The sequence below is a fragment of the Hevea brasiliensis genome, chromosome 11, assembly GCF_030052815.1.
Source record: "Hevea brasiliensis isolate MT/VB/25A 57/8 chromosome 11, ASM3005281v1, whole genome shotgun sequence".
Taxonomy (NCBI): Eukaryota; Viridiplantae; Streptophyta; class Magnoliopsida; order Malpighiales; family Euphorbiaceae; genus Hevea; species Hevea brasiliensis.
The window spans coordinates 28,040,867-28,068,434 of NC_079503.1; positions in this window are offsets into that span (position 1 = coordinate 28,040,867).

The following is a 27,568-nucleotide window of genomic DNA, read 5'->3' on the forward strand; positions in this document are numbered from 1 at the left end:
ATTTGTTGGTTTTGGTTGTTTACTCAAATTCTAAGTCTTTTAGGCAAATTTGCAAATTTTCAATTTTAGTGTCTTATGTTGCACTGTTCCATTAGCCATTTTGCTATTATAATTTGGCTAAGTTTTCTCCATAGAAATTATTCCTTTTTGTCTTAACTTTATTCTTCTTTTTGAATCACTCCATTTGGAGTTTTGTAGCTCAAGTTATAGTCATTTGAATCATGGCTGCCGGATTGGACTTATCCAGATTTCAGGGCAAATTTCTGGGTTCTGGCAGTTTTAGGTCACCAAATTTGGGTGGCTAAATGACTTGGTTAAGGGCATAATTTGGGTTTGTGTTCTTCATGAAAGTTTTATGTCTATATCTCAGCTTTCTACTGGTAAAATTTTGGGTCATTTAGACTTGCCTAGCCCATGTTATGGCCAAATGAACAAATTGGTCATTTTTGCACAGGGCAGAATACCTAAGTCCGGATTTGGTCAATTTGTTCACTAGGTTTTAGTCATTTTATAGGCATGATTCCCGAATGAAAAATGTGCCATTTTGTGTCTAGTTTCATTCTCAATTGGCCTCACACCAATTGGGTTGGTAAATTTTCAGTTTTAGTCCCTGAAAGGGACCTTGGTCCTACTGCCTATAGAATGTCCCTAAGCAATCCGAATTTAAACATAATTCTAACACTTCCAACATACCACAATTGATCACATATGATCATTTTTTTTAGCTCAAACAAGGTCAAACACACCATTTGACCAATTCTCCAATTTTTGTCTTTCAAAACCCTAGGTTCAAACCCTAATTCACTTGATTTGTTACATTTAATTGATTCCAAGCATACCAACACCATTTCTCAACTCATTCAAGCTTACATACACTTTTAATTCATTCAAAACACATCATATTCTCATACAACTATGGCTGGCTAAAATTCACATATAGTCCTTCAAAGTTTTTTTCATTTCATTTTAAGTATATTTCTAGGTTTATTTAACTATAAACACAATTAATTCAACTAGAACTTCAAGTTTAGATTACTAACCTTTATGCATAATTTTTTCCTCTTCAAACTTCTTCCTTTCTTCTTTCTTTCTCCTTGACCCTTCTTTTCTAGTTGCCCAAACAAATTTTAGTTATGGTAATTAAATTTTCTATGGTCGAATTTGGTTGTCTTCAAGCTCAAAAGTGAGCTTCCATAAAGGTTTTGGAGAGGGAGAGGGAGAGGTGAGAGAGAGTGAGCCGGCTTGTTTTGGGAAGAAGAAGACTTTAGTTAGTTTTTTTTTTTTTTTTTTATGCATTTTTAATCTTTAGTAAGACCAAAAATTATCCAAAAAAATTAAATTTTTAATTTTAAGATTTATTGCATCATGCATGATGTCATGCATGATGTAATCACTTTTTCACTTTTTCTTTTTCCTTTTTTTTCATTTATTTTTTTTCAGCTCTTTAATTTAATTTCCGACTCCAAAATTTTCTTTTCTCCGATTTTATTTGACAATTAAGTCAGGAGTCAGCTCTAGGGGTCAATTGACCAAATTGCCCCTTGCCGGTTCGACCCGGTTTGCAAATAATTCAATATTTCTTCTGGATCTCTGAAATAATTATTTGACCAGCTTAAAATTTCTTTTTCGCGATTTTCTCTTTTCCACTATGTTCACAATAGTCCTAAGGACCGCAACGTCATATTTTACAGTTCGAAATTTGAGTTTAAATTGACCTCACAGTCCTTCCCGAGAAGGTCACCCATTGCTGTGACTCTCGGCTCATTTAACCTTTGGTGTTCTGTTTTTCTTATTTATACTTAACTAATTGACAATTACTAATTATTTGTGTTTAGGGCTTATCTAGTTGCCTTAGATGTGGTTCTAATCCCCTAAATTATCCGGACCGACACAGGTCGCTAGAATAGTAAAATATACCAGGCTATGCAAATAGTGGTGTTACACGGAATGTCTGAAACAACACTTAATTGACAGTTAGGAAGTATAAGATAATGAAATATGTGATGAGAAAAATTAAGAAAAAATAAAAGAGATAAAATTTGATTAAGTTAAGCGAGTCGAAACCCCAGCGATGGGTGACCGCACCGGGATGTTACGGCGGGGACCAATGACTAGCCCTAGACCGCAGGAAACTCAGGGAAATATTTGCATAACCTAATTAAAGGCCTAATGAGGGGTAATTGACATTGAAAATGTCAAAGAAAATTTAGTAAGTCAGTATAAACAAAAAACGAAAATTAAAGAAATCGGCGGTACAAGGAGTAAATCGGCAATACTGAAAAATCTGAAATAAAACTTGAAGAGGGGCATTTTGGTTAATTGACACCTAGACTTGACTTTTGACCTCAATATCCTTTAAAAATAAATGGTATTATACTTTAAAAATGTCATGAAAAATTAAATTGTGGTACATTATATAAATAGTGAAAGAAATGAGGCAAATGTGCAAATAATGAAACTTTAATTAATGAAACATTAAATTATTCCTAACGGCTCCACTAACTCTCATCTTGGGCCACCTATATAAGCAATTAGGACAGATTGTTCCACTAAACCATTTCATGTTCTTCAAGCCTTCATCTATGGCCGAAATGAAATCCTCCCAAATTCACCATGGCCGTTTCATGCATGAGCTCAAGTCCTCCATGATCAAGCCAATATTTCTTCAAGCCCCCTTCATGAAAAATGATCCTTACACCATGGGCAACCTATAGGCAGTAAAAAGGAGAGGAAATTTCAAGCATTTGTCAAGCTCAAGTTGAGGTTAGTGCTAGTTTTCCTCATCTCACTTAATTAAACTTTGTGTTGAGATTGAGACAAGTTGAATGGTTAAGAAAATTTGAGGAAATGATTGAGTATTGGTGAACCTTAGTTTTGGCAGCTATGAAAATGCATGGTTAGTGACTTATTCTTATATGTATTTAATGGGAATTAATGTTGATTAAGGTGATTTAATGTACTAGTAAGTTAACTTCATGTGTATGTGATGATTGAGCATTTGAAATTGGAGTTGAAGCAATGGTAGAAGGCTTATGCATTTTGGGGCAATTCGGCAGCTTTGTGACTTCTTGAAGAATGCTTGAATTCATGAACTTGCTTGATGAATTGTGTTATTAAGGATGGATGAATGTGTATGTAATTTAGTAGTGGAAGTTGAATGTGATATTTAGGAGTATTTATGCGTATAAATGGTTAGAATTGGACTTTGTGAATTAGGATTATAATTGATGTATTAAAGGTATTTGTATTCTGCCCAAATTGACTATAATGTAAAGTGATTGATGAATATGGTAATATACAAAATTAGAATTAGGTATGGAAAGTAAGCTAAAACAAGTTGAATGTGCATTTGGATGGGTGTTTAAGGAATGTGTTAAGGGCAGTATACATTTGAGCCTATAACCCTAAATGTGTGATCCTAAATGGCATGAGGCCAATTGGAGGTGAAACTAGGTGCAAAATGTGCCAACTTTCATGTTGGAAGCAAATAACCTGAAATTTATATCATTGGAAAGCTTAGACATATGGTTATAACTTTGGTAGAGACCACTAAGCCCAGAAATGCCATTAAGCAAGTCAAATTGATTGCCCAAGTTGGGTTACAAAAATTGGCCGAATTGACTTTGACTTACAAAATGACCTAATTGTGCAATATAAGTGTAACTTGACCTGCCATAGTAAAATGACCATATTTTGGACTACATAACACCAAATGACCTGAATTTTATATTGTTGGAAAGCTTAGATATAGAGCTACAACTTTGGTGAAGATCACAGAACCCATAAATGTTATTTATTAAGTCAAATTGCTTGCACAAGTTAAGGTAACAAAACTATCCAAAACCATTGCAACCCAGAATTTGACCATATGAACAGTAGTCACTCATTTGAGCATAATTCACTCAAAACAGGTCCAAATGACCTAAAATTTATATCAATGGAAAGATTAGACATAGAGCTACAACTCTTATGAAGACACCAAAGCCCAAAAATGACCAAAACCAAGTCAAATTGATTGCCCAAATTAGGGAACCAAATCTGCCAGAATTGAACTTGACCTAAAAATGACCTAAAGTTGCATTGAAAATGCAATCTGTCCAACTTTAGTAAATTGACCATATTTTGGTCTATACAACTCAGAATGACCTGAAATCTATGCCAAAAGTTTAATAAGAGATAAACCTACAATATTGAAATTTTGACCAGAACTCAAAAATTAAGGGAACTAGGCCAATTAAGTTGATTAAGTTGACACACTAAATCTAAAATTGGTACAATTGACCATTAAGTCCAGAAAATTTAAATAGGCATATCTCCCACAAGAAGTATCCAAATGTAATGAGCTATACCAATCTGGAAAGCTAAGAAAGAGACCTAAAGCTTTGTTTTAGGCAACTTCCTCAAATTATAAATGTATAAGACCATAATTTAATGTTAAAGCCATTGACCTAATTGAGGACCATGCCAATATAGGACTTTTGATTCCAAGTCAACAATTTGACTATAAATAATTCCATAAAACTTGACAAATTACAAGTAAAATATTTTATTGACCCTAAGACATAGGGCAACAATCCTTATGAAAAATACTAGACCTCAATGTTCTTACAAACAGTCCAAATAAATTAGTAAATTCAGAACCGAAAATGCCTAATAAGGAAGTCAAAATTTAGATTTGACCTATTTATGGTTAAATGACCATAACTTGAGTTATACAACTCAAAATGGAGTAATTCAAAGAGGGAATTAAAGAAGATACAATAAGAAATAATTTGATGAAGAGAATTTTGCTAATTTCACCTCATAGCCTGATCCAATGGAACAGTAACTATTGGCCATGAAATCTAAAAAATTGGAATCACATATAATTAGCCTTGAATTAAGTTTGGAAATCAATGCCAACGAGTATAAAACTCAAAATGAGGAATCCTAGTGCAACTAGAACCAACATATCTGTTCAGTGTGGAAAAGTCAATGTTTATGTTTGACTAGTAATGTGAATAAGAAACATAATGACTTAATAAATCACATGCATGTATGAATGGGACATTAGTCCTTTCTATTAGAGACAGGAAAAATGCTTTGAGCACAATGGTACTTCAGAACAATTGATATGAAATGTGATCTGTCTGATGATCTACTGAATAATTGTGATATGTTGATAATAGAATTAACTTATCTATGATGCATAAAAAGGTCAACAATTTTGTTGACCAGTGAAAGGCATAATGACTTATAAATCCTAAAATTAAAGAATTAAATATTTAAGTTTGTAAATGCCCTAGTATTGCCTAGTTGACTAGTTTGGATAGGTTGGCATGCTAATAGGGTTTTTAACAGCTGTATTGTAAATGGCTTCACGCCATACTATATTTTATGGCTCATTATGACACACTATGATTTTAATAGCCTATGGCTATACGGATTATGTTATGATACTCGGTTTTTTGCCTGATTGTTTATATGGCTTTTTAGCCCCGCTGTTTGCACACCGGGAGATACTTTGTGACTGATGGTGTGACGGCCCGAGGTACTAGGCACCCAATGCTAATTTATCCACTATTTACACACTCGGAGATACTTTGTGACCAATGGTGTGACGGCCCGAGGTACTAGGTACCCAGAGCTAGTATATCCGTTTATCCATTCTGGTTAGTATATAGGCTACACGAACAGTCAATTAAAACATTATTCAATTCAGGCAGTTAAGTATAATGAAATTTTAGTACAATTAAATTAAGTATTGAATGAAATGAGTAAAAGAGATTAGTAATAGAAACATAACAAAAATATAATTTGCAGAACCATAGAGACTTAAAATACAATATAGTTAGAATAATTTGTATACTGAATATATTTACTGAAAGGTTAAAAACTAAGCACTTCCAAAGAGGAACAAACTAGTATATAAGATAGTTGATACTAGAACATACTAAATTAAATTGATTCCTGAGTATCTGAATTATGATTTATTTCTTTCTTTTTTTATATATATTATTTCTTGTTATACTATTGCACCACTAAGAAGAAATGCTTAGCTCGATGGAATTGTTTTCCTCGCGCGGCTACTTCGACTGAGATTTTGGAGTACGAATATGCAAAAGTGTCAGAAGAGCTCAAGGTTATCACCCCCTTAGCAATGCATGTAGATAAGGCTCATATTTACACATGTTATGTATTTTGTTCATTCTAAGTATATTGTAAATTATTTGTATATTCTGTATTTGACAAACTTATGTAATTAGTTGGAAAATTATGTAAGATAATGAAATATAAGAATTCTGATATATGAGTTAAGTATCTGATCATGATGATTCTGATTAAGATTGAGTATGAGAAATTTTGAGACTGATTTTGAGTTGTGAATTTGAGTATATATTGAAATTATTTTTGGCAGGTCTAGATGAACTGTTAGTCCAAATTACAGTCGGCACTCTGCTGGATTGTCATTAAAATTTTTAAAATTTTCAAATTAGTCAGATTTGATAAACAGTAAAAATAGCCTAAACCTTAGATAAAGTTTTTGAACAAGTAAATCAAGAACTGTAATGAAATCAAATAAGATCAGGTGCTCCGGCACTCCGTGTGACACGCCTTGCTCGGCTACAATGTAGATGGGTGAGGGTGTTACATTTAGTGGTATCAGAGCACGGTTTAGGCGTTCCTAGGCAAAGATAAGTAGAAAGATAGTGTGCACACATGCATTGCATTCATAAGAGTTAAGGTGATACTAATACAGATCTGTTTACTTTTGATTATTCAAGGTTAAGATATGGACTCAGAGTCATAGAGGGTATTAGAAAAAGATGTAGAAAACCTAGTCCATGAGGTTATAACATAGTGATTATGTAATGTTCTCGATGTTTGTATTGTAAGCTGCAGATTACAGTACCGATATGAGATTATTGTATAGAGCTATGTGACACCCCGTACCCGTGTACAGTATACCCGAGTAAGTAATGCCACACGGTGTACCGGCACACTCTAATATACCTTAATTAATTTTCATCATAACTTTGAATATAACTTGTAAAATATAACTCATTTAAGTCATTTATTGAAATCATAATTTATTTGAGGTTCCGAAAATTTTAAAGAAAATCCGGCAGAGTACCGGCTAAAAATGGAGAAAACAGTTCTTCGGAACCTGTGAAAAACACTTCCAATAAACAAATTCATTCATTCTCAACTCCAATATCATCACAAAACTCAATATCAAGATCTCAACATTTCAATTTCAATTCTCATTCATCCATCACATGTGATGATCACATATAAATCACAAATAAACATTTACTTTTCCATTCACAAATACAATTTTCATAATTTACATAAACATCAATATACATTACACAAGTTTAATTTCATATGAGAAAATCAAAATTAATTACAGAATGCCAAAATGACACCTAGTGTCCTACCAATGCACTGCAGAAGTTGAGGTGACACGGACACTGAGCAGAACTGCAGGATAGACTCACCCAGTCTGCGGTCTACTGGGCTCACGATCTGTATCTCCAGTACCTACGCGTGGCAAAAGCAACGCGCTAAGCAATAATGCTTAGTGGTGCAATAATAAAATAAAAGAAAATAGCAAGAAAACAAATATGTAGTGAATGTGTATGATTCGTTTGTTTAGTATGGGTATATACATTAATTCATTAACTTTGTTCACTTTCATTCATTTGGTTGCCCAAGTAACCTACACTAGACGACTGGACTGGATAACGGGTAAACTGGCGCTGGGTACCTAGTACCTCGGGCCATCACACCATCGGTCACATATGCATCTCCCGGTGTGCAACAGAACAGCTAATAAGTTGTAATAACATCAGGCACAAGGCCAAGTCTCAATACAAAGTCAGAATGGCTAAAAGCCATGAAATCACGGAATGGCATATTGCCATGTGCAGTACTGCTAACTGAACCCTATTGGCATGCCAAACTATCCAAACCAATCTTGTTAGGTATACTAGGGCATTCGATACTTTAAAATTCTTCAATATTTGAATTTCAAGTTTCGGTGTTACTATTCACCTCTATGGTCAACTAAAATGTTGACTTTTAGGTAGAAATTAGTTACATGGGTTTTGGCACTCCCAACATACCATATTTTGCTTTTAAAACTTGTTGGAATTGGTCACCATTACCATTTCTAACTTAAAACCAAGAGGGCAGAAAATTTCAGTTTTTGAAGCATATGTTTACTGTTCCATTAAGCACTGTTGCAGTGAGAATTTGAAGAAATAACAAACATGAAAGTTGTTCCTTATTTTGTTTAGTTGAATTTCCTTTTTTGAATCACTCCATTTGGAGTTTTGTAGCTCCAGATATGGCCCAAAGATCACAGTTGGCCGAATTCCCATTCTGCAGAAATTACCACATCTACAGTAACATGAACAGTGACTGTGATTGCATTTTTGAATTGGTTCTGGTCATAATTTGGGGTAGGTTCCTTCACGAAAGTTGTTTGTCTATGTCTTAACTTTTTTCTGTAAAACTTTCAGGTCAATTGACCCAATCTACAGTGAGTTATGGCCAAATGAACAGTTACTGTTCATTTGGCCATTTCTGTAGGTGCTGTTGCAGGGTGTCCGGATTGGGGCCAACTTTTGGTCCCTTGCTTTGGTCTTTTGGGCATGGTTTCTTCAGCAAAAATGTGTCATTATAAGCCTAGTTTCATGTCCAATTGGCCAAACACCAATTGGACCAACACAGCCAAAGTTATGGCTGTGTAATTGGACTGAAATCTCAGTCACCATTACTGCTGTCCCTAGGCAGCATAGTCATTCTCTTTGCCAAGCTATTTTTCAGTCCATATTATGGTCAACATACCTCAAATGGTCACTAATTGACCATTAGAGTGTTCTTTAACAGTTTCATAAGCCAAGTAAATTTTTACTTCTCAAAACCCTAATGTCCAATTCAATTTACCCATAAACCTCAATTAGCACACTAGTTCAACATCCATGCATATTCATACCTTAAACATCATTTCTAGCCACTCTAAATTCATTAAAACAATCAAACTCATCCTTCCTTAGGGCTGCCGAAAATTGAAGATACTCTAACATATATGATTTTCTTCAAATTCTTACAATTTCTTAACTTAAAATGATGCTCTAGCAAGTATTAAAGGAGTGAGAGTGAAAGTATAGCACTAACCTTTAAGTGGCAGAATTTTCAGCCACCCAAACTCCTTTCTTTCTTCCTCTTTTGGCTGCCTAAAGCTTCCTTAGGGTGTGTAGATAAATTTTAGTGAAGATGACTTAGGGTTTTGGGGTGAGGTTTGAGAGGTTTTTCAAGCTTGAAAATGAAGAAAATGGAGGTTTAGGGCAAGGCTTGATTTCGGCTGCAATTGGGGAGGATGATGGCTACTGGATTTTTAATTATTTTGGTCTTTGTTTTGTCTCTTTTAAGTATTTAAGAAAGCTTATTAGCTTGTGTTTGGTTGGTAATTTATAAATGACATCATTATGATGTCACAAATTGCTTTATTTTGATTTTTCTTTTCTTTTCATCACTACTCAATTTCAATTAAATTTTTAGTAATGTTTCTTCATATTTTATGTCATATTAATTATTTACTTAGCTGGACAAGTCGGCCAAAAATCACCTCTGAAGGCGAAATGACCAAAATGCCCTCCGTTTGGCTCAACGGGCCAAAATTGTCTGTACCGATTGAAAAATTTTTCTAAATATTTTCTTGGCATTCTAATGCCATGGGAACCTCAATAACCCTTCTCTGGAGTCCCAAAAATTATTTTATAATTTTTCCCCCCGGTCTAGGGCTCCTCGTTGTGAGAACCGCAACTTCCCTCTAGTTTACCCCTCGCTAGGGCACCGGCTCGTTTAACTTGGTTGTATTTTATTTCTAAAATTTTTACTAAATTTTTCTTATTAATATTTGAGTTAATTATGGTTCCTGACTTTAGTTTAAATATTTTTCCGGACATTCTAGCTATCCGGACCGACACTGGTCACCGGAATAGTAGGATGTACGGAGTGGTTATCGGGAGGGTGTTACAAGCTACGTGTTTCTTCATGGTACAATAAAATGAGAATATTTGTAAGTAATCTATAATTTGATACAGTTACCCCCGAATAGAGTACTATTATGAGAAATAAATATGAAAATTCTAGTAAAAAATTTAAAACTTCAGAACTAGCCTATCGAAAGACTACACTTGTAAGGTACCTAGAGTCAGTGACTCGGTTACATTAATGTGAACTACATGTATCATAGTAATTGCTATAAGCTTAGAGATGTCAGTACGACTTATCATCCGCAGACGGATGGATAGTCGAAATGAGTAATTCAGGTAAATTCTAAAACTCATTGAGTTCCTGTAAACAATGAAATGAAATGATAATAATAACCTGTAATATGTGATAAGTCCTCGAGAATATACTGAGAACTTGTTTCATTGAATCTAAAGGGAGATGGGACAGATACCTCCCACTAACAGAATTTGTATACAATAATAAGTGTCAAGCTAGCATACAAATGCACCCTATGAAACACTGTAAGGGAAAACGTGCAGAATATCAGTACTTTGAACTAAGTTGGGAAAAGATATCTAGACATTGATATAGAGTCTTATAATTATTTTGATATTTTTGTCAGAAAAGAATGATTTGGGTATTTGAAAATATATTTAGAATTTGTAGTGTTATTCCCTCTGGAAGTAAGAATAGATAGCTTCCATTGATGGAGTTTGTGTATTGTGATATTTATTAAATAAGCATGAAGATACCAAGGTATAATGTCTTGTATGAGATAAATGCAGAATACCTAGACAAAGGGTAGTTTAAGAGAGTTAGAATTGGTAAAAGAGACTGAAGGACCAGTAAGAATTCCAGTATAAGAAATCAGAGAACTAATGAATAATAGACTTTCATGAGTAGAGATAATAAAGGCAAAAGAAAACAATGATGGGAAAGTGAATAGAATTATGAGATAATGATAAGCTCAATTGATTAAATTCGATGAATTTCGAGGACGAAATTCCTTTTTAGAGGAGAAGAGTTGTAACATCCTCACTTTACGTAGTCCGTATGTTCCACTATTCTGATGACTAATATCTGCCCCGAAAAGTCGGAATGTCTGAAAGAACCCTTAATTGATAGTGAGGAAGCATAAAATAATGAAATATGTGGTGAGAAAAATTAAGAAAAAATAAAAGGGATGAAATTTGATTAAATTAAACGAGCTGAAACCCTAGCGATGGGTGACCGCACAGGGAAGTTACGGCGGGGACCGCTGACTAGCCCTGTACCACTAGGAACTCAGGAAACTTAGAGTTGACTTTTGACCTCAATTTCCATTAAAAATAAATGGTATTACACTTTGAAGATGTCATGAAAAATTAATTTATGGTACATTATATAAATAGTGGAAGAAATGAGGCAAATATACAAATAATGAAACTTTAATTAATTAAACATTATATTATTCCTAAGTGCTCCACTAACTCTCATCTTGGGTCACCTATATAAGCAATTGGGACAGATTGTTCCACTAAACCATTTCATTTTCTTCAAGCCTTCATCTATGGCCGAAATGAAATCCTCCCAAATTCACCATGGCCGTTTCATGCATGAGCTCAAGTCCTCCATGATCAAGCCATTACTTCTTCAAGCACCCTCCATGAAAAATGATCCTTGCACCATGGGCAACCTATAGGCAGCAAAAAGGAGAGGAAATTTCAAGGATTTATCAAGCTCAAGTTGAGGTTAGTGCTAGTTTTCCTTATCTCACTTAATTAAACTTTGTATTGAGGTTGAGACAAGTTGAATGGTTAAGAAAATTTGAGGAAATGATTGAGTATTGGTGAACCTTAGTTTTGGCAGCCATGAAAATGCATAGTTAGTGACTTATTCTTATATGTATTTGATGGGAATTAATGTTGATTAAGGTGATTTAATGTACTAGTAAGTTAACTTCATGTGTATGTGATGATTGAGCATTTGAAATTGGAGTTGAAGCAATGGTAGAAGGCTTATGCATTTTAGGGCAATGCGGTAGCTTTGTGACTTCTTGAAGAATGCTTGAATTCATGAAGTTGCTTAATGAATTGTGTTATTAAGGATGGATGAATGTGTATGTAATTTCGTAGTGGAAGTTGAATGTAATATTTAGGAGTATTTATGTGTATACATGGTTAGAATTGGACTTTGTGAATTAGGATTATAATTGATGTATTAAAGGTATTTGTATTTTGCCCAAATTGACTATAATGTAAAGTGATTGATGAATATGGTAATATACAAAATTAGAATTAGGTATGGAAAGTAAGCTAGAATAAGTTGAATGTGCATTTGGATGGGTGTTTGAGGAATGTGTTAAGGGCAGTATACATTTGAGCCTATAACCCTAAATGTGTGACCCCAATTGGCATGAGGCCAATTAGAAGTGAAACTAGATACAAAATGTGCCAACTTTCATGTTGGAAGCATACCTAAATTCTACCCGAAAAGTGACACTAAAACTGACCTAATCCGGATTTGCAACCTTGCAAACCTGAAAACTTACCATTTGACCAGTAGCTAGTATTTTGGCCATAACTCGCTCAAAACAGGTCCAAATGACCTAAAATTTATATCATTAGAAAGCTTAGACATAGGGCTACAACTTTGGTAGAGACCACAAAGCCCAAAAATGCCATTAAGCAAGTCGAGTTACAAAAACTGGCTGAATTGACTTTGACTTAAAATGTCCTAATTGTGCAATATAAGTGTAACTTGACCTGCCATTGTAAAATGACCATATCTTGGTCTACACAACTCCAAATGACCTAAAATTTATACCGTTGGAAAGCTTAGACATAGAGTTACAACTTTGGTGAAGATCACAGAACCCAAAAATGTCATTTACTAAGTCAAATTGCTTGCACAAATTAAGGTAACAAAACTGTCCAGAACCATTGCAACCTAGAATTTGACCATATGAACAGTAGTCACTCATTTGAGCATAACTCACTCAAAACATGTCCAAATAACCTAAATTTTTTATCAATGGAAAGATTAGACATAGAGCTACAACTCTTATGAAGACACCAAAGCCCAGAAATGACCAAAACCAAGTCAAATTGATTGCCTAAGTTAGGGTACCAAATCTGCCAGAATAGAACTTGACCTAAAAATGACCTAAAGTTGCATTGAAAATGCAATCTGTCTAACTTTAGTAAATTGACCATATCTTGGTCTATAAAACTCAGAATGACCTGAAATCTGTGCTAAAAGCTCAATAAGACATAAACCTATAATATTGAAATTTTGACCAGAACCCAGAAATTAAGGAAACTAGGCCAATTAAGTTGATTAAGTTGACACACTAAATCTGGAATTGGTATAATTGACCATTAAGTCCAGAAAATTCAAATAGGTATATCTCCCATAAGAAGTATCCAAATGTAATGAGTTATACCAGTTTGGAAAGCTAAGAAAGAGACCTAAAGCTTTGTTTTAGGCAATTTCCTCAAATTATAAATGTATAAGGCCATAATTTAAGGTTAAAGCCATTGACCTAATTGAGGACCATACCAATATAGGACCTTTGAGTCCAAGTCAACAATTTGACTATAAATAATTCCACAAAACTCAACAAATTACAAGTAAAATTTTTTATTGACCCTAAGACATAAGGTAACAATACTTATGAAGAATATAGGACCTCAATGTTATTACAAACAGTCCAAATAAATTAGTAAAATCAGAACCAAAAATGCCTAATAAGGAAGTCGAAATTTAGATTTGACCTAGTTATGGTTAAATGACCATAACTTGAGTTATACAACTCAAAATGGAGTAATTCAAAAAGGGAATTAAAGAAGACACAATAAAAAACAATTTGATGAAGAGAATTTTGCTAATTTCACCCTATAACCTGACCTAATGGAATAGTAACCATTGGCCATGAAATCTGAAAAATTAGAATCACATATAATTAGCCTTGAATTAAGTTTGGAAATCAATACCAACGAGTATAAACTTAAAATGAGGAATCCTAGTGCAACTATAACTAACATAGCTATTCAGTGTGGAAATGTCAACGTTTATGTTTGACCAGTAATGTGAATAACAAATATAATGACTTAATAAATCACATGAATGTATGAATGGGACAATAGTCCTTATTATCAGAGACAGGAAAAATGCTTTGAGCACAATGGTACTTCAGAACAATTGATATAAAATGTGGCCTATCTGATGATCTACTAAATAATTATGATATGTTGATACTAGAATCAACCTATCCATGATGCATAAAAAGGTCAACAATTTTGTTGACCAGTGAAAGGCATAATGACTTATAAATCCTAAAATTAAAGAATTAAATATTTAAGTTTGTAAATGCCTTAGTATTGCCTAGTTGACTAGTTTGGATAGGTTGGCATGCCAATAGGGTTCTGACAGCTGTACTGTGAATGGCTTCACGCCATACTATGTTTTATGGCTCATTATGCCACTCTATGATTTTAATATCCTATGGCTATACGGATTATGTTATGATACTCGGTTTATTGCCTGATTGTTTATATGCTTTTTAGCTCCACTGTTTGCACACCAGGAGATACTTTGTGACTGATGGTGTGACGGCCCGAGGTACTAGGTACCTAGTGCTAGTTTATCCACTGCACACCTAGAGATACTTCGTGACCGATGGTGTGACGGCCTGAGGTATTAGGTACCCAGAGCTAGTATATTCATTTATATAGTCTGGTCAGTGTATAGGCTACACAGGCAGTTATTTAAAACATTATTCAATTCAGGCAGTTAAGTATAATGAAATTTCAGTATAATTAAATTAAGTATTGAATGAAATGAGTAAAAGAGATTAGCAATAGAAACATAACAAAATAACAATTTGCAGAATCATAGAGACTTAAAATACAATATAGTTAGAATAATTTGTATACTGAGTATATTTACTGAAAGGTTATAAACTAAGCACTTCCAAAGAGGAACAAACTAGTATATAAGATAGTTGATACTATAAATGCCATCACTAAGCAGAAATGCTTAGTACGATGGAATTGTTTTCCTCGCACAGGTACTTCGACTGAGATTTTGGAGTCCAGATTTGCAGAAGTGTTAGAAGAGTTCAAGGTTGTCACCTCCTCAGCAATGTATGTAGATAGGGCTCATATTTACATATGTTATGTATTTTGTTCATTGTAAGTATATTGTAAATTATTTGTATATCCAGTACTTGAAAAACTTACATAATTAGTTGGCAAATTATGTAAGATAATGAAATATAAGAATTCTGATATCTGAGTTGAGTATCTGATCATGATAATTCTGATTGAGATTGAGTATGAGAAATTTTGAGACTGATTCTGAGTTGTGAATTTGAGTATATATTGAAATTGTTTTTAGTAGGTTTAGACGAACTATTAGTCCAAATTACAATCGGCACTCTGCTGGATTATCATTAAAATTTTTGAAATTTCTAAATTAGTCAGATTTTGATAAACAGTAAAAATGGCCTAAATCTTAGATAAAGTTTTTGAACAAGTAAATCAAGAACTGTAATGAAATCAGATAAGATCAGGTGCTCTAGCACTCAGTGTGACACGCCTTGCTCGGCTACACTGTAGACGGGTAAGGGGTGTTACATCTTAAGTGCTCCACTAATTCAAATTGAGACACCTATAAATGCCACCTAAGACAGTAGATAATCATCTTTGACCTCAAGATTATGAACCAGCCGAACCACCCCATAGGAAAAACTTCATGGCCGAATGCATTGAAACTTCCATGCACCCATGATTTAAACCTCCTTTCCACTTGGTTTCTTCATTAAAGCTTGCACACTCACCTTAAGCAAGCTTTTGGGAGCAAGAAAGGAAGGATTTGGTGAGGTTTGGGGAAAGCTTGCAAGAGGTAAGTGTCCAATTTCTTTTCCTTTCTTTAGTAAAAGTGATGCTTGAGTTAAGGGAGGGTGTTTGGTGAAGGAAATTTGATGAATTGTTGAGCATTTGAGTTGAGCCACTTTCGGGAGCCATGAAAGCATGAATTGCTTGAGTTTTTCTTACCTCTAATGGATGGAAATTAATGTTGATTTAGTCAATTTGAAGTTTTAGTGAATTAATTTCCATGAATATGTACATTGAGTGCTTGCCACTTTTGGCAACCTTTAAATTCATGAATTAATATTTGATTTCATGAATTTCATTGATGAATTATGGTGATGATGAATTGAGGGCAGTGTATGTGAATATTAGTGGAAGTGTATGTATAAATTAAGTGATTATGTGTATTGATATTGATTTGAATTAAACTTTGAGAATTAAGGGTGTAATGTGTGCATTGAGCACTTGTGTATTGTGCCCAAATTGCCTTAATTGAGTATTGATGAATGGTATAGAAGTGCCATGAATGCAATATTATAGTATTGGGAGGAGGAGAATTACCAAATTGGAAGTGTATTTTTCATGTGTAGGTTGTATTGTTGTTGGCAGTACCTAAATTGAGCTATAAGTGCAAATTTGTGACCCCAATTGGTATGAGGCCAATTGGAGTCAAAACTAGACATAAAATAGGCCAACTTTCATGTGGAAATATTACCGAAATTCTGCCTAGAAGTGACCTAAATAAATGACCTAATCGAGAATTGCAACTTTGCGAACCTAGAATTTTACTATATGAACAGTATCTATTCAACTGGACATAACTCACTCAAAACAGATCCAAATGACCTAAAATTTGTATCAATGGAAAGCTTAGATATAGAGCTACAACTCCTATGAAGACATCAAAGCCCAGAAATGACTAGAACCAAGTCAAATTGCTTGCCCAAGTTAGGGTACCAAATCTGCCAGAATTGAACTTGACCTAAAAATGACCTAAATTTGCATTGAAAATGCAATCTATCTAGCTTTAGTAAATTGACCATATCTTGGTCTATACAACTCATAATGACCTAAAATTAGTGTCAAACATTCAATAAGACATAGCGCTACCAATTTGCTTCTTTAACCAGAAGCTAAAAACCAAGGGAAGTAGGACATTTAGCTAGATCAATATAGCATACTAAAACTGAAAAACTGACAATATTATACAATGTAGCCTAGAAATAATTTGGCAATAAATGCCAACTTGTGAGAATTGTAAATTGCACTATATTGGCAGCATGTTGAAATGCAAATTGTGACATGTTGATACTAGAATTGACTTATTCATGGTGTATAAAAAGGTCAACATTTTCATTTACCAGTGAATTACATAATAACCAGTAAACCATAAAAATAAAGAATTAAATATTTAATCTTATAATATGCCCTTGTTTGCCTAGTTGACTAGTTTAGATAGGCTGGCATACCAATAGGATTCTGACAGCTGTACTGTAAATGGCTTCACACCATACTATATTTTTATAGCTTATTATGCTGCACCATGATTTTAATAGCCTATGGCTATACGGATTGTGTTATTACACTCGGCTGTAAATTATAATGGACTATATTTTGAAACTGTTTAAATACTGTGAAAATCAATAGACTGCACTGTGATATTGAGATTGTGAAATAGTTGAGATTTTGAGAATATTATATTGAATTATTTTTTAACAGGTGTAGAAGGACTGTTTGTCCAAAATACAGATAGCACTTTACTGGATTTGTGTTAAAAATTTTGCAACTCATAGTTTTATTAAAATATAAAAATATAACCAACATAATAGGAATATTACTTAAAGGTTTCCTAAACCAAATTCAGTATTCAGAAAATAAGATAATCACAAACTAGGTGCTTCGGCACGCTGTGTGGCACTGTAGACAGGTGACGGGTGTTACAAAATAGTAGCCACAAGTTGCTCAATTTGATATGTAAGAACAAGACAGTAAAGCTGAACCTATAGAAAGGTTCTTGAAATAACTTATTGACTTATCCCTAATAAGTCACTATACGCTAAATTACATGAAATGGGTATGTGGGATTCACTTTCCCACTATACATTGACATGAAAATTCTGTTATCACCATATGCTAAATTACATGAAACAGAAATGTGTGACTCACTCTCCCACAATACATGAACATGAAAATTTTGTTAAATAATTATTAATGCTTAATTACCCATAATAAACCTAGGCTTATATATATATAGTTGGATCGATTGGTATACCAATTAGGGAATACAGATAGCAGTATTGCCTACATGAATATGCCAACACAGATAGGCCTACATGGATACGCCTACACAGATAGGCCTACATGAATATGCCCACATAAGCAGGCCTAAATGGACAGGTCTACATGAATAAGCCTACATGGACATGGATAAGCATACATGGATATGCCTACATGGATAATCATTGATTAATAAAATATGTGTGACATAATAGTTGTGTACAGGATACTATATGTGTAACACCTCTATATGTATAGTCCCGTGCAAATCACTGTTCTGGTGACCTGTGTTGGTCCGAGCAATTAAGAGGAGTAGAATCATATTTAAGTCACCTAGAAAAGCCCTGAATGAAAATAAATAGTGATTACTAGAAGGGCAAGTATAAATAAGAAAAATAGAACATAAAAAGTTATATGAGCCTAGGGTCACAACGATGGGTCGCACCGGGAAGTGACTGCAAAATTCAACTGTAACCCTAAATTCGTATGGGCCATTGTGATACCGTAGTCCTAAGAAAAATTGTGAAGCTAGGGGAAATATGAAAATCACAGAAAAAAGGTAGAGAACTAGATCAAATAATTAGGTTAGGATTCCGGAAGAAATACTGAATTATTGGCAAACCGGATCAGATTAGCGAGGAGCAAATTGGTTAATTCACTCCTAGAGGTGACTCATGGCCTACCTGTCCAATGACAAGTGAGAAATTAAAATTGTGAAATATATAATTAAATTGAAGAAGTGAGGAAAAATAAAGAAAAAAGAAAGGAAAATGAAAATAATAAAATGTCATCATCATGCATGACATAATGCATGACATAATAAAACTGTAATTTTAAATTCAAAAATTTTAGATAATTACTTATAAAGTGACCAATTAAAATTAAAAAGAAAAACTTTTGTCATCTTCCATTTCACCTTGCCGTCCCTTCTTCTTCCTCTCTCCTCTCTCTCATTTTTCTTTTCCTTTCTTCCATTAAAGCTCTCTTTGAGCTTTTGAAACCCTAAAAGTAACCCAAAATTGTTTTAATTTCTCCACCAAAAACTCTTAAGTAGACCTAGAAAAGAAGATTGAAGAAGGAATTAGGAATGAAAGTGGAGAGATTTGAAGATTTGGAATTCAAAGTAAAGGTCAATGATTTTCCTTCAAATTCTTTCTATTTTTATGAGTTAGATGCATGAATTAAGTTGAAATTGATGAACTTATGGAAAGAAAAATGATAAAAAATGCATGTATAACCACCATGAATTTTGGCCAGCCCTAGTTCCTTAGGGTTTTGATGATGTTTATGTGAATTAAACATGTAATTAGGCTTTATTAAGTAGGTAGAAGTAATTGATAAGCTTTAATTTGAATGTGTTGCACAAATTGTAAAATTAGGGTTCTTGACCCTTAGGATTTTGGGGGAAAATTTTGAGAATTTTGTAAATTAATGTACTTTGATCTAAGTGAGGCTTCAAATGGTCAATTGGGAACAATTGAGATGTGTTGGAGTGATTAGAATTGCAATGAAATTCGAATTGGTGAGGGGTCATTACTGGACAGCCTGACCTAGGTCCCTTTCAGGGGCTAAAACTGTAATTTTGCCATCCCAATTGATGTGAGGCCAATTGGAAATAAAATTAGACACATAATGCCACAATTTTCATGTAGAAACCTTGCCCTGAAAGTGATTCTGAGTTAGTGAATAATTAGGTCAAACCCGGAATTGGCACACTGCCACTGTGCAAAAATGACCAAATGAACAATATTTATTCATTTAGCCACAACTTGGCCTAGGTAGGTCCAAATGACCTGATTTTTGAACCATTAGAAAGCTATACATAGCACTACAACTTTCATGAAGAACACCAACCCAAATTCTGCGCATAACCAAGTCATTTTGTCACCCAAAGTTGGTTGCCCAAAACTACTAGAACCAAAAACCTGCCCATAATTCTGGGTAGGTACCAATCTGGCCAACCTTAGGAAAATAGGCATAACTTGAGCTACAAAAGTCTAAATGGAGTGATTCAAAAAGGGAATTAAAGCTAAGACAATAAGGAACAACTTTGATGAAGGATACTTAGCCACATTTCCACTATAGATAGACCAATAGAACAGTAGAAACTTGTAACCTAAAACTAAATTTTTGGGATTTTACTTAGGTAGTTTGGAAATTTAATTGGCAATTAATACCAACAAATTTGACACCCAAAATGTGATATATGAGTGCAATTAGAATTAATAAACCTATTTAGTAGGAAAAAGTCAACATTTTGATTTGAATAGTGCCATAAATAATGCCACTATACACAAAAATGTAAAAGACCCAAAATTATAAACCGTAATAGGTAGGATAAGTCTGCAAAAAAATTATTGAAATTTAAGTATTAGAAATGGATACTGAAGCACTTTAAATTTATGTGTTTCAGTTAAAAAGGGATCTTTCAAGGAGAAACAAAAGGCGGAGTAGATTAGTCAACGAAGAGGATTGTGTACAACTAGTTTTACATTGTTAAAGTTTTGCATATTTTATTTGATTAAAGGATTTTAGTTTCTTTATGTATTATGTTTACCAATTATTGAATTTATTTCAATTATTATTGAAATGTGTTTTGGTATATATGAGTTTAGTTGTGGGAAAATGATTAAGTTATGATTTTATTTTTGATATGGATTGAATGAATCCATTTTCAAAAATTTGTAATTGAAATGGGATTTGCATGGAAAAAAAAATACAAATTGATGTTTTGAATTGTGATGGGCATAAAAATTATTGGATATTGGAATCAACATTGAATTGAATTGTGTTGTGATTTATGCTCACAAAAAAAAGGACAAAGAGATTCATGATATTGTTTTATATCTCACTATAGATGCTTGACTAGGTTATTACCCTTCTCTCTCATTTGTTGAGGAGACAATGGAATTAGCTTTGTTTTGATTACCATGGTACGTGCACAGGCTTAGATTCTCCTCTTATTAAAGGTTAGATCTAAGTTTTTCATTGGGCCTTTTGAAAGTTGTATTATTGTGGTGTGTACTTTGCACGATGATTTGACCTCCTCAACCATAAGAAGTTAGAATCCCGATTCGATCTCCCCGACCATAGGGAGTTAGAATTGCCCCGAAGATGGCCCTTACGGATTAGTCTTGCATAGTTAGTGAGATAAAGAATGAGTTTTAAATAGTAAGAATTGTGATTTCAAATGCGATTTATGCATAATTGATTTTATTAAAATTAAGATTTGTTTCCATAAATTACTGAAATTACTTTAAATGTTTAGTTATGATTTCATAAATTCAAATTCTTGAGCAGAGTCATTTTAATAAATGATTTATTTTATTGGCAATGAATATTTTGATTTTTGAAATTTTGATTGAATTTCAAGAATTCCAAATTCTTTGCTAAAATTTTTGCAAGGTATTGTATATTATATTTTAAATTATAGTTGTGCACTACTGAGTTCACTACTCAGCGATAGCTTTGTATGCTGTCGCAGGTGAAAGTAAAGATAAAGCAGCTGAGTGAGATTTTTGGTAGCTACGCCTTGAAGACTCATTGAGATTAACTTCGAGTATATTAGAGGTATACCCTTGTACATTAGATTTTGATGTATGTATGTAATTATATGTATGTAAATTATTTAAGCAGTTGTACAAAAACTCTTGTAATATTATTTTGGTATGTAATGAAATCAAAATATTGTAATCTTAATTTGAAAATTTCTTTACTTGTATATTGTTGTAATATTAGTTTTATTATCCTAATGAGTGTAATATTCAAAATTCCTCTTGAGTTTTAAAACCCATGTATGGCTTGAAAATTGAATTGAGTTGATTGTGTTGAATTGGGATATGAAAATGATTTGTATTGGAGTTGTGGTTGAGAAAACATATTGGAATTGTTTTTCTTTTCAGGTTTGAAGAACTTTTTTCTCAAAATACAGCCAGCACTCTGTCAAAATTTGAAAAAAATTTTGTAACACCAGATTTTAATTGAGAATTTGATTTATGACTTAGTGTCAATTAAAAGTTTTTAATACTTGATAAAAATTACCCACCAACTTAAAAATGAACTAAAATTATTTTTAAATCTGTTGTAGTATATTTAATGAGTTAACTGTAAGTGAAGTACGGTAATTCATTAGGTGTACTACGGGACTATGTTATGCCTTACAGAGGAGTAGAGTGTGACAATATACCTGCCCACTAGCCTTGTGCATGACATGATAGATATATATAGGGTAGACATATGGCTGTCTAACCCTTATATTCCTGTGTATCTAGCATTATAGTCTGTTATAGGTTACTTGGGCATTGATATAATTTTAAAAGATTGAGATTGAAACTAATGAATAGATAAGATACTGATAATTAATTTAGTTCCAAAGTACAGAAAAGTCATAAATGACTTAGACTATATAAGAAATGAACAGAAAAAATACTGTTAAATCTAACTGTTCCCAAAGTGTAGAAAATTATAAATGTCTTAGAATTGATGACAATTTCACTGGTATGGGTTTAAGAAGACTAAAAATGAAATATATGCACAGATAATATCCTGATAATTAAATTATTCCCAAAGTGCAATAAAATATATAATTGACCTAGAAGTGCAAAATTATACATAGAGCTATTACTTTTAATTATTCAATTATTATTCTTTAAAATTATGTACCACTAAGCAATTTGCTTAGCGTGTTGGTTTTTCTATCGCATAGGTACTGGAGATCAACAGCTGTCACAGTAGTGTCCTAACCGCAATTGACCAGATCTGCATACAGTCTAGAGTTCACCTCATCAGTCTTTTGTATTTTGGTAGGGCTCATGTATAGACTAGTATTTTGATTCATTGTGTATAAACATGATGTAATTACTAGTTTGTGATGTAAATAAAAATTGTAATTATATATTTTGGATTGTAAATAAAGTTATGAATTTTTGTATATGAATTTCTATATGAGTGAATGAATGAACTTGAAATTGTATGAGCAGAAATGACATGATATGACATGTAGATATATGAAATTATTTTTAACAGGTAACTAGCGAAACTGGCAAGATGTTAATTAAACAGAAGAGGTTCTGCCCGGGTATCCACAGAAATAAATTGTGACTTTAAAACAAGTATATATATATATATATATATATATATATATATATATATATATATATATATATATATATATATAATTTCACCACATGTTTTCTATAAGTTTAAAATTAACAATGAACAGGATAGTATAGGATAGGGTGCTCCAACACCAAATGTGGCACTCCTCGCTCGGGTACACTGTAGATGGGTAAGAGGCGTCACATTTTAGTGGTATGAGAGCAAAGGTTTAGGCGGTCCTAGACCTAGATAAATAGAAATAGATAGAGTGCATTACATGCATGGGCCTTTAAATAGAGTCAAAGTGACACTAATGCAGATCTGTTCTTTATCTATTTTATATGATCGATGGTATCTGATCCATCAAAGCACGGGTCTCCTAGACCTATAGATGGGTTAGAAGATGACATACTTGTCACCAACCCTTTAGGTCATAAGGTGATGATGGATTATCAATTGAAAAGGATCGTATTAAAGATAATGGATGGAAATAAGAAAGAGAATGTATATGAGATGAAAGAAGATGAGTGCAGAACTGATTGAGGATAAGTATAAGAAAAACCTGATCTATTGGGATATACCGTGGTAACTATACAATGTTCTCGATGTTTGTGCTATAAGCTGTAGATTACAGTACCAACTTGGGATTATTGTGCAGAGCTACGTATTTCCAATAGTAAATTGAGATGAGGATAAGATTGTAAAACTAGGTCGAGTATGTAACACCCCTCACCTGACTATAGTGTTGCTAAGCAAGGCGTGCTATATTCGGTGCCGGAGCACCCTATCTTATCTTACTTTATTCCTTTAATCATTTTTAAATTATTATCTTTTAATATCAATTTTTTTTTTTCGATGGAGAAACTAACGGAGTTTTCCCTATTTTTATAACGTTTGACGTGTTATACTATTCACCTGTTTGAAAATTTCAATAATATTTTAAAGTAAAAATCTCATCATTTCATGCATCATCTATATAATTCAATTCCGTATTCAAATCTATACAATTTCATTCATATCCATTTTCATACATTCCCATTCATGCTCAACTCATATATGAAAATATTCAATCTTCATTAATGTACATGATATATAATTTAATCAGATATGAATTAATCGATTTATTAATTTACATCACATACCTATTAATTACATTTTCATAATTTACATTACAATACTGTAACTAAGCATTTTATACAACATACAAATTATGACCTATATAGGCCCTATCTATATGCATTACCGAGGAGGTGACAACCTTGAATACTTCAGACACTTCTGCAGATTAGAACTCCATAATCTCTATTTAATATTCGTTGGGCTTTACCTTCAGTACCTGCGCGAGGAAACAAATCTATCACGCTAAGCATTGCTGCTTAGTGGTGCAATGATATAATAAGAAAATAATATACAAAATACAAATGGAAGTAAAATATGGTTCAGATAATTTAGATCTAATTATGATCCAATATGGTTTCTAAAATTTAATATCTTTTTTTTTATCTAATTTAGTCCTCTATGTCGGTGATTAGTTCATAAGGTTACAGTAAGAATATGCAATATACTAATATACTAATATACAATAGCATTATTCTTAACTTAATATTATTATGAAAGGTACATTTGTAACATTTAATTAAATTATATTTCTATTATTAATCTTTTTGTATCCTTTAATATAAAACCTTCTAGGTTATCTTAAATTATTTCATAATAACTAAAGTTCCTAGTGTATTCAATAATAGATAACTTTTTTTTTTTTTTATCATCAGTCCAGTTCATTTCAATTCTTTATAGCATTTTATTAATCGTTTTCTTGATGATTTTGAGCCTCTTTTTATTGTAATCATTCTTGTTCTTTGTCTTGATATTTAATTTCCTTACTTCCTTTAATAATCAATTCAATTACATTTATACTTTTCCATGCCCAAGTAACCTATACAAATTGACTATACTGGATAAATGGGTAAACTAGCACTGGGTACCAGGTACCTCAGGCTGTCACACCATCGGTCACAATGTGTTTCCCGGTGTGCAGACAGAATGGCTAATAAGCCATGAAAGCAATAAAGCATAAAGCCAAGTATAACATCATAATCAGTATAGCCATAGGCTATCATATCACAGAATGACAAGAAGCCATATGCAGTACTGCTATCAGAACCCTATTGGCATACCAACCTATCCAAACCAATCACACTAGACCTACTAGGGCATATTACAAAGTTATTTCTTGAATATTTGTACTTAACATGTAAGGTTACTATTTATTTGGTCATTTTAGTCAAAATATTGACTTTCTCATATATAATAGTTACATGAGTTTTAATGACATAGATTTACCACATTTTGGTTCCTAAAAGTGTTGGCATTAGTTGCCAATCTATACTTCTAACCAATGGACAATAAATTAGAAATTTCAGTTTTGGGTGCTAAAGTTCACTGTTCCATTAGGCCATTCTACAATGACAATTTAGCCAAGTGTTCTTGATCAAAGTTGTTCTTTATTGTGTCTAGTTACATTTCACTTTTTGAATCACCTCATTTGGAGTTTTCTAGCTCAAGTTATAACTATTTCACCATAACTGGTTTGATTTCCTTTACCCATAATTTTTGGGCAATTTTTGGTTCTGCTAAATTTGGTAGTCCAAATTTGGCTAGCAATTTCATTTAGTTAAGTCTAGAATTTGAGTTTGTGTTCTACATGAAAGTTGTTCTAAATTGCCTCACCTTTCCATTGATATAAATTTCAGGTCAATTGGACCTTTCTATACTGAGTTATGACTAAATGAATGAATACTATTTCATTTGGTCATTTTAGTCAAAATATTGACTTTCTCATATATAATAGTTACATGAGTTTTAATCATATAGATTTACCACATTTTGGTTCCCAAAAGTGTTGGCATTAGTTGCCAATCCATACTTCTAACCAATGGAAAATAAATCAGAAATTTCAGTTTTGGATACTAAAGTTGACTGTTCCATTAGACCATTCTACAGTGAGAATTTGGCCAAGTGTTCTTGATCAAAGTTGTTCTTTATTGTGTCTAGTTACATTTCACTTTTTGAATCACCCCATTAGAAGTTTTTTAGCTTAAGTTATGGCTATTTCACCATAACTGGTCGGATTGACTTTACCCAGAATTTCTGGGCAATTTTTGGTTCTGCTAGATTTAGTAGTCCGAATTTGGCTAGCAATTTCATTTAGTTAAGTCCAGAATTTGAGTTTGTGTTCGACATTAAAGTTGTTCTAAATTGCCTCAACTTTCCATTGATATAAATTTCAGGTCAATTGGACCTTTCTACACTGAGTTATGACTAAATGAATGAACACTATTCATTTGGTCATTTTAGTCAAAATTTTAACACCCCTATTTGCATAGCCTGGTATATTTCACTATTCCGGTGATCGGTGTCGGTCTGGATAATTTAGGAGATTAGAACTACATCTAAGACAACTAGATAAGCCCTAAACATAAATAATTAGTAATTATCAATTAGTTAAGTATAAATAAGAAAAACATAACATAAGAAGTTAAACGAGTCGAGAGTCACAGCGATGGGTGACCTTCTCGGGAAGGATTGCGAGGTCGATTTAAACTCAAATTTTGAAACGTAAAATGTGATGCCACGGTTCTTAGGACTATTGCAAACATAGTGGAAAAGAGAAAATCATAAAAAGGAATTGTTAAGTAGGTCAAATAATTAGGTCAGAGATCTGGAAGAAATATTAAATTACTTGCAAACCGGATTGAACCAGGGAGGGGCAATTTGGTCAATTCACCCCTAGAGCTGACTCCTGACCTAACTGTCCAATAAAATTGGAGAAAAGAAAATTTTGGGATCGAGAATTAAATTAAAGAACTATTGAAAAATTAATGAAAATGAAAAAAGAAAAGAAAAAAAGCTTTATTTCATCATCTTAATGACATCACACATGATGTCAAAATAAAAATTAATTTTTCCCAATAATTGACCAAGTCAAATGGCTAATTTAAGAGATAAAAGAAATAAAAAAAAAAACAAAAAGAAAATTCATTTTCATCTTCCTCAACACATTTAGCCGTCCCTCATCCCTCTCTCATCTCTCTCACATATATTTCCTCCATTGAAGCTAAAATTCAAAGCTTCACAAACCCTAGAAATCCCCCAAAAATTTCACTAAATTATGATTAAACCTTGATTTAGCACCTTAGTTCAACTATTGATCAAGAAAAAGAAGGAAGAAAAATAGAGATTTGAAGATTGGAAATTCAAAGAAGGAGGTTAGTGTTTTAACTTTTAATTTTCTATTTAAATGCATGCTTAGCTACTTAAATTAACTTAGAAAT